Here is a 12,907-nt window from a genome sequence, read left to right on the forward strand (position 1 = left end):
TGGCACCTATCGCTTGTTTAGATAACTCGTTGCTTATTTATCCTCGTGAATTTTGGCAATTTTCCTCCATTATGTAATAAAACGGTGATAGGCTGGTGGTTACAGCTTTGGCCTCCCTTTTTTTCCTCCCGAGTTCGATTTATGTGCCTTTTTAAAAAAGCAATTAAAACATCATTAATGGTGAAGCAAAACATCGTGAGGAAACCTGCATTCCTGAGAGTTCTCCACAATTTTATCAATGAAGTGTGAAATCTGCCAATCCGTACTTGGCCAGCGTGGTGTACTACGGTCTAAACCCTTCTCATTCTCAGACGAGATTCGTGCCCTGGAGTGGGTTGCTAATGATAATGTTGTAATACAGAACTGGCTTCATTACATAATGGAACAGTAAATCTAGTACAAAATTCAAAACAACAACAACAACGTCGTACAAAAGGTATCAGGGGTCTAGCGTTTATAATATCCCTAAAACAATATTATTTAAGAGTTTTTGAGTTCCTTTTTCCATTATATTGTTGGAAAGCACTTCCATTTAATCTTCACCTATAATATATAATTTTTATTAATGTTTTTACTTACACTTGGAGGAATTATCAATTTTATAAATTTTAAATGCAAAAAAAATTTTTCGGAACCGACAGAATTTGAACCTGCGACTTTCTGGCAATCTCAAGCCGCAATTGTCAGAGAGTCGCAGGTTCAAATCCTGTCGGTTACGAAAATTTTTATATGCATTTTAAATTTACAAAACTTCACCTAGTTATATAGTGGCAATAACCTCAGAGGCACTTCACAAAACATATGAACGGAAGGCCAGAGTGAAATTTTAGATTACGATTTAAGGGTTAAATACCCAAAAGGTAATACGACTTTGACTCCGTTATCCGTGCATGTCTGTCCGTTTGTCACTAGGCTCTATCTCATGAGTTAGGCAGTTGAAATTTTCACTTATGATGTATATAACAACAAATACTAAAAAAAAGCATAAAATCAATATTTAAATACCATACAACGGACATGACTTTTTGCCGTGGTTATAGAGATAATGTCGAGAAAAAGACTTGGCAGGTTTTATTTGCTATTTGGTTACGGAATGCTCATTAAAGTTCGAGTTTAAAGTTTATAGAGACTAAAGTCTTGAAACTTCACTGATGTGTAAAATTTCCTTAGTCTCATAACTAAATTATAAGTGTTACACATACATTTTATTTTTACCTTCGTACCTCAAGGTGCTGTGAAGGTTTGCACCCTTACATTATTAACATTCCAAGAATAGCTGTAAATACAAATCGCTTTGCTTCCTCGTTTCTAAAATGTTAGCGACTCAATAAAAAGAATATTAATTAATTTAAATATCTAAAGTTGATTACAGCAACTATTATATTCTGGACCATATTTCTGGCTAAATAGTTCTGATAAATTCATTGTACACGAATGCAATTTTTCTTAAAAGAAAACAATGGCAATGTTTGAAGTAAGATTTTTGCAACATCATCATGCCAAACAATGGATGCCGATAGCTGGACATAGGTATTTTATAGGGAGTTAAAAATACCACGTTCTTGTTCTTTGGTCCTGCTACTACCTGCGTCATTCGTCAACCTCGTAGCTTTTCGTAGGGTTTTCTTACTATTTAATATTATGGGTTAAAATTAAATTGCTAGGTATATATGTATATAGGGGTTACTGATTATTCTGGTTTTATTATAAAAATACACAGAGCCGCGACGCAATGTAGGACGTGTTTTAGTTTGAAAAGTTCTGAAATAGAATCCGGTCATGTCACGCTCTTAATCCTTAATTGGAGAGTAAATTAGGGAATATACATACTGACTTCTTTGAAATAAAAGTCAACTGAAAAAAACTGCATTTGAATTGCGTATAATCTGAAAATATTGCAGTTCGACGTGATTTTTTTTATGTAATGCAGCTGATGGTAAGTGATGATTCAAGCTCAGTTGAGGGGATTTCTATTAACTCTTGATTAGTAGGTGGTGGTGCGTTATACCTCGCGAGGCAAAGGATGCCCATCTTAAATACAGAAAAATATAGAGATAATATCCCTACATATTTTTAGAGTTTACACACCACCATTGGGCTCGCACCAGCATCGCTTAAAACAGTATTACAATACTATTCTTGACTTTCTTGTTTCAGCACTTTTATCTTTATTTTAGCAACGTTAAGGTATGTCATATTATAGAATAACCATTTAATATTAATAACTACTGCTTTAAGCGTTGGTGGTAAGCGCTTATGGAGGTTTTATTTATAGTGGAATTAAAAAAGAATATTTCTTATTGAAAACACACCCTTATACTAGTGTTATTGATAGCGGCTTCAAAAGTAGCTAGGCGTGAGTTAATAGGATCGATATAGAATATAACATCGCAGGGGCTTCATCAGACGTTAACTCGACATTGTGTCTACGTCACACACTTGTCTAATACCTACTTACGTAACTAATTGCACCAGTTTGTATGTGTAGACCATTGTATGAGGTTAAATAATTTATGGGTTCTTATTCCGTCATATGCAGATGACTTGACAGCAATGACAAACTACCTGTCATCCTACCATATTCCGCCATTATCAAGAACGATAATGGCGGAAATCGAAACTAATTAGAGCTGGAATACATTACCTTGACCTGATGTTTGGAAGTAGTAGAGATTTTTGTGACAGAGCTTGTTCATGAAGTAGTACTGACGCCATGCTTATTTCTGACGCCAAGCATCATCGCTGTGTTTCAGTCTGAAAGGCGTGGTTGCTGGTGTTATTACAGGAACATGAAGCTGAACACGCACGTGTCAGCTTGATGGGGAAAGAGCGGCACTTTGTGGGGCGTGTTGCTTGCACGTTTTGCGAAGGTTTGCTATGTTTAAAAGCGATGGTTTTCCAGTAACCATCTGCAGGGGCGTGCAGATATTTTTTTTTGTTATTGGAGTATACTCCTTAAGAATCGATTTTCATGTATAAGGCGCCCGGTATGAGAAAAATGTGAGGAGTAAAATCTACTGATGAATGACTTCGTTAAGTTATTGCTTTGCGAAGTTGCATGCCCGGCAACTGTGATGCGCAACCATGCAACGTCGCTTTCGTTTAATTAACTACGTAGTATATTTATTTTTATATTATACCATGGAAACTAAATAATAAACATTACATTTATCTTAATAGTTCTGATACTCTTCATCGACCTCAATCTCCTGTAGGCTACTTTTAAGAAGTTACACTTCCGCCGTGTGTGAATCTTTTTGTGTATGTTTCGACAATCGTACTTAAGGAGTAAACTCCAGTCGTGCGTCGGAGTTGACACACACTTTTTTTGTTATTATTAATTATAGGCCAAGTGCTTGACGACAATCATGCCCGTTAGAAAGCAATGATGAGGTCTATATTGGAGCACGCTTGCCAAAAAAAGCCAATTCAATCTAGCCTTGAAGGTACTCAAATTATACGTGGCAGGAAACGCAGTTGCCGGGAGGGCGTTCCACATCTTAGCGGTACGTATCAGAAATGTGGATAAAAACGTTTATCCACGCATAAAGGGTATGCACAGGGTAAAATTAAGAAAATCTCCAGTACAGTTATAAAAAGTTTAGGGTAGGCTTTTTATAGCTCTCGGAATGTCTATCCTTTTGTTTTTTATAAACCGTACTGGAGATTTTTAAAATTTTATATCATCTGTCTGCTTAGTGCATACCTATATGCACGCCACAGGCTATCGGTTAGGTGGAGGGTAGACGCTACTACCTTAGCCGTGGCTAACTACTGCCCAACCGATAAAGAAATGCCACCAAGCCATTTACCATTTCGATAAGAAGATGCGTAGAAACCTAACTCCCTGGTCGGTTCAATGTTTTTCTGTCAAGATATCTAATCCATCAGATAAATTTTATGAAAATTAATAAATAAATAAAGTTTATTAAATTGGATTATTGTTGGCCATTAGTATTACTTTTATATCGAATAGTTATAACGAATATGTCTATTCGGCATAGAATGCCGATTATTTGTTAAACGATTATTCGTCATAACCATTAATCGTGGCATCTCTACCCGTAATCCTTTGTCACTAGTAATCACGTCCTGACAGAGATCGCTTGTTAACGATAATGCCGCCAATTATACTTTTATGCCCTCGTTTGTATGTGTCGTAGTATAATTGGACAAATCGAGTCTTTGCGAAAATTCTAGGACGACTGCAAAAACGCGGATAATTGGAAATTAACGCTCATAGTCTCCAATTATTATATTAAGATTAACGCTCTAATGTATCATGGAGTAACAGGGTACTCACCAGATACTGCAGTGCGAACTATGGAGTATAGATTCAAAAAAATCCTCCAAAAGTAGATTTTATTGCCTCGCGAGGTGTGAGCATCCAACTCAGGGTTAAAGCTGCCTTCATTTTGCGTCCCTAAAACCCTACTTTGCTTGGGAATTATCCCGGCGCCCGTAACTATTGACTTGCTCAGAAGATTGCAAAAAACAGTCTATGTTTTTCTAACTAATTATTAAATTCCAAATGTTGTTGTTTATGAAGAGCAAACGTTGAGTTTCAAACTGGCATGCTTCTATAGAATCTGCATTCTGGATCAGTGGTAGTAGTGTTAGTCTAAAACAGATAGAATTTGCATTAAATTCCAAGTACTTTTAAAGTAAGCCTACTTTAAAAATATTTACTTTAAATTTTAGAATTTTATGCAACGCTCTATTTCATTACAAGCAAATAAAATGCACGCACTTATTTAAAGAATTTAACACTTTCGCGGAATGCAAACCGTATTTCCTAGATCGGGAAATAAAATGAATCTGTCGGAAGTAAGAAACGGATATACAAGATAAACTGAACGCTACGAAGTCCTTATAAAGATATTGCGTTATTTAATCTATAAATACTTCGTATTATCGTTCCTGTAAATGGAAAATCTCAATTTTAGAATGACAATAAGATGAAGTTGATAATTAATAGAAACTTCTTTACTCAAGAAAAACACCACACTAGCACAGCAGTTTATATTTTCTTCCTTTTGTGGACTCCAGAGTAATTATCCATTTTTTTTGTGCTCAAAAATCCCGGTAATTTAATTTTCCCGGTATAAATTCCTATTTTCACGTCCACACTGTTTCAATGCAAAATTGGTGTTAAAAAGTTAAATGTATCAACGCTTCATAAGCGCCTGTGATACATGAATAAAAACAAAAATAAAAGCCTCTCCCAACGAAAGGGTTTGCCCTTTATCACCAAGCCGAGCATGTGGTGACAACTGTATTCTAATCCGCCGTCACCATACGGCCCAACTGTATAATCATAATAACTATATGGAACGAATATTGACGGTAGAACAAAGAGCACATTTCAATTTACTGTGGAACAGCTTAAGATGTAGCGCATTGATCCGAAAGTGGGGTCTGTAGATCCATATCACGCTATATTGACTTCCAAAAGGGACCCTGCTGGAAAACTAAATAGTTCGGCGTCTTTTAAGTTTGTTCTAATAATTCTTACTACTTTGGTATGTACGTAACTATCTAATTGGTTTCACTGAAGCTAAGATTGTATATCAAATGTATTAAAATCAAAACTTCTTTGCTCAATTAATTCTATTTATACAACGTGTGAATATGTATTATTACGTGTAAATGAAAACCGAAATAATACTTCAGAGGCTTTTGAAATACATTAATAACTATCTCTTAGACTTATCTGCGAAAGCGAAACGCTAATAGTTTTTGGGTAGACCATTGTTATAGTTTTACTTAAAGAAATCAGATACAGCCCTAACATCACATGCAAAAGTAAAATCAAGTGTCCCCTGTCACTTTATTAAGTACGTGTGGCAAGTGTCGGTCGTTTATTAACGTTGTCATAAGTAAACACTAAGATTTTTTTAATTACTTTGTATGAAAAAATAAATATGCTTTTTTTATTTCATATTTTTACAGGGTGCTTCCTTATGAAATATACTTATGCACCCTGCAACAGTATTTTGTAATTCCCGTAGTCAGTAGACCTATTTGAGCTTAACACTTTCTAAATATCCGCAATGAGCCAGCGTGGTGGACGGCCTTCGACCCTGCTCATTGTGGGAGGAGACCCGTGCCCTGTAGTGGGCCGGTAATAGGTTAATATGATGATGATGGTGATGTATTAAGGTTATACCTGATAGGAGTACTTAAACGATAAGGTTACATCGCAGTCTAAGGTACATTTAATAAGCAAAAATGAAAAGCCTTTATTGCACAAAATAAAATAAATGTAATGACAAGGAGAGATAACAGTCCAGCACTTATTTGTTATAGAACACAATGAAAGAAAATTTTGCTGGTCTCTATGTTCAAGCTTACTGAAAATACTGGTGCAAGATTATCTACTTCTCGAGTTTTCCTTAGCTTTGAGTCTCATGATTCCCTTAAGATTCTATACAGGATTAATGCGCCTCTTCACTTTATTCGCGACCGTTCATAAGGATATATCTACTGACATTTTTACACCGCTTTTAGCAGATGATAAAAAAATTTAAAAATATATGAATACACTTATATTGTAAAAATGCGTTAGAAGTTATACTTCTTTGGAGTAACAAGATAAAATTCATTTCAAAAATTTTATCTTTTGCCTATATAAATGGTCATAATAAACCTAATTAAATTTGGAATACTAATTGATTCATTATCGGACAATCAAGTTTCACTCAACATAAAATTTGAGATTTTTGAACAATTGAATCAATTAAATCACCGAAATGAAGCCGCAGACTATGAATATTTAAAGTTTACACTGTCACACCGTATGCACACAACTGTACGGTCTTATGGCTATATATAATATCAGACAAGCAATGGTAAATTATTAGGGAGGTCCCTAATTATTTAGTTTGGCCCTTTCCTTTAATATACCCATATGATGAAAAAAAGTAACGAACTATATAGATTTTTCGAGTAAGTATCTCAATCGCTTTATTAGCGCTGCTCCACTTTGTAGCTTTGTTGCAATAGACGTACATTATTTTTAAACCGCATTTACCCAGTAATTCCCTGCAAACTTGCTCGTTGTTATAAGTTGACCAAGTGGGGGTCAACCAACACTTGGTCGACATATAACAACTTGCACCTTGGGACTCCATCGGTTGATCGGTCCCTCTTGCTACCTGCGAAGCCCATTGTGTCATAGCTTCGCAACTTGTTAACCTCTCACTGTTCTATTGGCATGTATTATGAGTACTATATAGTATTATGAACTAGCTACGCCAGACTCCATTAAGAGTTTTGGAACGCAGCTTTATATTATAAGCTATGTAAGACAGCTGTGTTTGGAAATCTCTACGAGAGACCTGCTTACAATAGAGGCTTTTTATTAATCGGTCTACCACTTATAAGCCTTTCCGATTTTTGTTAAAAAATAAGACTGGCACGAGCTACAGCCAGGATATAATCCTTACTAGACCAAGTAAGTCAATAACAGCTAGTCCTAACTAATATTATAAATGCCAAAGAGAGTTTGTTTGTTTGTCATTTGTTCACGCCCTACTTTAACAACCAATCAACTTATTTTCTGGCACACACGTAATAAATGCTTACGAAGAACGCGGGCAACAGCTAGTAACGAAATAAGCCAAAAAAATTCAAAAAATAGCTTATAATATTTAGCAATATGTTCGTTGTGTATATAAAGTACAAAGGAATTTAATGTTGTAACATGCAAAGAGGTCGAGGTCCGAATTGTTGTTTCCTTTAAGGTTTTTATTATGCGACTCGCGGCCGAGGCGACCCTCCGATATTACGTGGCATGTTTATCACCAATTTCTTTACACCTTAACGTAAACAATTTGCTATCATGCAATTAAATCGTAACATTTTTAGTCGACTCCAAAAAAAGGATGCCAATGTCTTACAATTCATCACCCTCAGCTGATTAATGCCCAATGCTGGGCTCAGGAAGCGATCAAGACCTTGACCCTCCACGCTTTTCCGCTGTTGGGTTTAAGGTTTATTTTAGACCGATTCATGTTCCAAGATCGATTTCTCGAAATCTCTAAATTGTAAGGCATTGGCCACACGTTTGCTGTCGAATGATTTATTTTTATTTCGCAGTTGAGGCCATTGTGCGTTAAATTCACGGTGTGTCGAAACACATCCTAAAGGACGAAGGTGACAGTGGTTTTGCATACCAATATCGATGCAATTTGATGGGCACCACGATTTAATGTATCGCTGCATGAGTCAAATAAAGTTTTGTACACACTACAACGTTTTCAAAACTCTAATATCCTTTTTTCATATATAAAAGGTTCAGAATTAAATTTGATCGTTCATAATACTGGTCGTAAATAAAATAATTAATAATACCACCTTTTTTACCATAGTAAGATAGTACTGGAAAAGCAATGTGTACACAGTAGTGAGATGATGGCGGTTCATTCAACTCCATTCGTAAACTTATCTCACTAACTCACTAACTCACTAACTCACTAACTATCAACTGCGAGGCACCGTAAGAATCTTTACCGTTACGTAGTTGAAATACCACCAACACGTATCTACAAAGCGCTTTGCTTCTTCATTTCTGATAAGCACCGCAATGGTCTGGATTGCCCTTCCATCTTCCGTCTTCCCCGATACCTATAATCTGAGTACCTTCAAATCAAGAGCTATTAGGCATTTTCTAGGCAAGCGGTGAGCGGTTAATGTGATGATACTCATTAAAATATTCATCAGTCATCTTAGTACCCATATCACAAGCTATGCTTACTTTAGGGTTAAAGGGCGATGTGTGTATTGTCGTAGTATATTTACTAATTTATATTGAATTCCTGCCAGTTGTATCTGCATAGCCACTTCAGTTCGGTCAACTTAGATATCAAGCACTGCATTATACGAAAGCAAATAAAAATGCGCGCATTATTGTCAATTAAGCTTCATAAGGTGCGAATTGTCGTCGCTAATAGTTTTCCTGTAATGGCCACCGACTACCGACATCTAAACAAGGCAAGTAGACGCACTTGACCGCCGTGTGGAGCCTTGCGTGGCCATGGCTCGTATGACGTTTCGTTTACAGGAGTACGATTCGACTGTAACTTTGATCCACCAATCTCCATAGTAGGTTGGTTTAAAGTTTAAAGTCAAAGTCAAAACTTGATCTATTATCAAAATTAAGCTTAATTTGCTATACTCCGTGAAAAGCAGGAGACTCTGTGTGGTGTAATTTATAATTTCTTCAATCCTTATACTCCACACCAAACAGATCTTCGGCAATATACAATGTTAATATGACTTAACAATTATTCATTGAAAAGTCAACATCTCCTGAAGATGCTCCGGTTTCGGAGCGAAACGTGCGTAGAGGGTATATTGCCGAAGATCTGATTGGTGTGGAGTATAAGGATTGAAGAAATTATAAATTACACCACACAGATTCTCCTGCTTTTCGCGGTGTATAGCAAATTAAGCTTAATTTTGATAATATATCATGGGTTTCCGCAAAGTAACGCCTGCTTCTATCCAAAACTTGATCTGTTCCAATTGTCCTATATTAGGTATTTTTCCATAATAATATTAAAGTGCCAGTTAGTAACTTTTGGAATTCGGTAATTTTTTTTTTAATTACACTTTAAGTTGTTGACTGTAATCTCACCTATTGATAGAGATGGTGACGGGCTAACTTATTAGGGTTTTGGAATTTATATTAAACCAATACAGGATTCGATTCCGGCCATTCCCCAGTGGCAATTTGGGAATTTATAATTTCAGAGTTTTCTCTGGTCTGGTCTGGTCTGGTCTGGTTACCACCCTACTGACGAAGACGTGCCGCCAAGCGATTTAGTGTTTCGGTGCGATGTCGCGTAGGAACCATTTAGGGGTATGGCTACTTTACTCTCTAAGCCCGCTACCATCTAAGATTGCATCATCGCTTACCACCACGTAAGATTGCAGTCAAGGGCTAACTTGTAGTAGAATTAAAAAAAATTTAAAAAACTCTAATTGGTTTCAACGCGACATTGTACCGGAACGCGAAATCTAAGCGATTTAGCGTTCCGGTACAATGTGGCGCGTTAGTAGGGTTTTAAATAACCACAGCGCAAGACAGCTTACCGTACTAACACGTTTCTACTGTTAACCAAGCATTAAAAAACTTTAAAAAAGATTTCAATAGAAGTACAATCACAAACCCCTATAATTATAAGCAGATTTTCATGAACCGATACTCAGTTATTAATAAAGACCTCGATAAAAGGTCAATGTGGTAGTTAGTATCTAGAGCTACTTTGCTGAGATAGGGGTTCGATAGAATGCTTATCTTGTGTGTATGCACCAAGGAATTCCTGTTCCTTTTGTATTTCTGATTGAAAATTAGGTATACAATCTATCTGTATTAATAGTAAATTCGATACGTTGGTTAAAAAATCACTTTTCACACGAATGTCCAAAAATTACCTTTTAGGTTTTAGGAGTATTGCCGGCGGCTTCGTACGCGGTTTTTTGGTTTTCACAGATCCTGCGGGAACCGTACCTTTTCCCTGGATAAAAAACAGTCTATGTATTAATCCAGGAGATAATCTAGCTTCATTCCAATATTTAGTCAAATTGAATAAAAAAAGTTTTATCGTGACAGAGACAAACAACCGTTCATCCATTTATTCAAACTTTCGCATTTATAATAGTAGGATAGTAGCATTTTTCAAAGATTCAAATTGTCTATTTCATAAGAATAAACACAGTGGTTCTGTTCTGTGTTTTTCTGTGTATTTTCCTTTTTTTTAATTTAACGTCTACTGCAAGGAAACAAATCGCCTTATCGCTGTATTCATTAGATGTTCCTTGGCATTTAAAGCTCATTCCCTACGGAGGTCTTAAAGCTCTAATAACTTTTCATGATGAAAGCAACGAGGGAATCTTCAATAACAATGATTATTTTTTTTCTCCACTGTGGTTGCTTTATTATTTAACTTTAGCTGTCTCTTTTGTCTCTTTTTGTGTTGGTTTTTATATTGAATTTATTCGATTTTTAATTTTTTATGCTGTTATGTCACGCGAACTTATACGCATGTGTATCATATATAAAAAGAAATGATGAAAAATAAAATTCGGTAGACAGAATGGGAAATACTAAGTTGTGGTCCATAGTGGTCCTACCTCCGTTTAGGTTGAGTTCGATCCTCGGCAAAGCACTTCATACCTTTCGGAACAGTGACAATTACATGTCAGTTGCTTTAACGGTAAGGTAAACATTGACAGCAAACCCACATGGCTTGGACAGCGTGGTGGACCACAGCCTAAGCTGTTCTCATTCTGAGAGGAGATTCTTGTAGTGCGTCTGTAATAGGTCGGTAAAGATGATGATGACGATAGGTAAAATAAGTTATATTCTTTTAATTTTATAATTTTATTTAGTGTTTTTACCTACACTTGGAGGAATTATCAATTTTATAAATTTAATATACATATAAAAATTTTCGGAACCAACAGGATTTGAACCTGCGACTCTCTGGTAATCGCTGCCTGAGCGCTTTTTCCAATTAAGCTACGGCTCTCCTACCATCGATGCCGAAAATTAGTATATGCCTTTTAGATCAATCTTTTAGCGACTGTAACGTCATCTAGTAAGTTATATTCACTAGCAAAACTCATAAACCGATGGTCTATATAATGATCTGGTTATCTTCCCGGTTTTTTTAAATAGGTGACAAAGTTTCTGATGTTTCTTCTTCCCAGCATTTTTGTTCAAATGATAAAATAAAGGAGTTCCTTCTTCGTTTGAAGAAGATGCTATTAATATCTTTTTATCTAAAGTAATTAGACACACTATCTTTTGAAGTGATAGTAAATAACTTACATACATCAACAACACAACAATTAAATTTAAGACTTTAGACTACTAAACTTCCAAACTAACGTATAGTTGATAGTTATGTAAGGATTAGATATATTACATGTTAGGCCCGAATTCCTTTGTGGTTTTCGGGCCTAACTTGTAATATCGTTCAACCACGTTTACAGCGAAACGTTACATAAATTTGCAAACAAATTAATCTCCACTTGTCAATGTATTTTTAGCTATAAACCTTTTACGTAAAGTTTCTATATAGACCATGAATTTTGAAAAAAAAAAAATAGAAAAAACAACGTCGAATAGTCTTGGCAGCTATAAAATTTAAAAAAAAGTGTTTTGTTTTAGTGAACGAAACGTATGCTGTGTTTCACGCTGTGTCTTTTTTTTATAAATATAAAGTGAGCCAGCAGATTGGTCATCTGTCGCTTTGTGAAAAACTACAGCACCAGTGGGAATTCAGTTTTGAGGGATATGGTTACCCGTCCTCTAACTCCAATTTGAAATGAACACTGATAGGATTTCTCTTTGAAAAGGTTTTTATTTAAAATCTGCAGTTCTATGCTCTATGCTGTGTCGCGATCATTTTGTTTCTGCGGCATATGGTTGCAATTGGGGGATTTAATTGTAACTTAGTTTAATTTTTACAACCTTTTATTTCTACCGATTTCCTTTTAATATTACTTGTGTTTAATTCGGAAAACTAAGCTTAATATGGTATTATTTATAGTTTTCAATCCTTGTACTCCACACCAAACAGATCTTCGGCAATGTACCCTCTACGCACGTTTCGATTTCTACGCGACAATGTACTGGAAAGCTAAATCGCTTAGCGGCACGTCATTGTCGGTAGAATAGTAACTAGCCACGGCCGAAACCTCCTACCAAAAATTTAAACAGTAGACAAAAGCGAGACAAAGTTTCCTACTTGTGACGCATGTAAAGTAGACGCATTTTTGAGATTAACGATCACAAACGGACAGAGACGGCGGACTCGCTTTACTCTGTGCGCGTAGAAGAAACGGCCTAGAAGTCATGCGATGAGATTGATCGTGGTCACCGTCTAGATAACGT

Source organism: Pararge aegeria, chromosome 9, assembly GCF_905163445.1.
Source record: "Pararge aegeria chromosome 9, ilParAegt1.1, whole genome shotgun sequence".
Classification (NCBI taxonomy): domain Eukaryota; kingdom Metazoa; phylum Arthropoda; class Insecta; order Lepidoptera; family Nymphalidae; genus Pararge; species Pararge aegeria.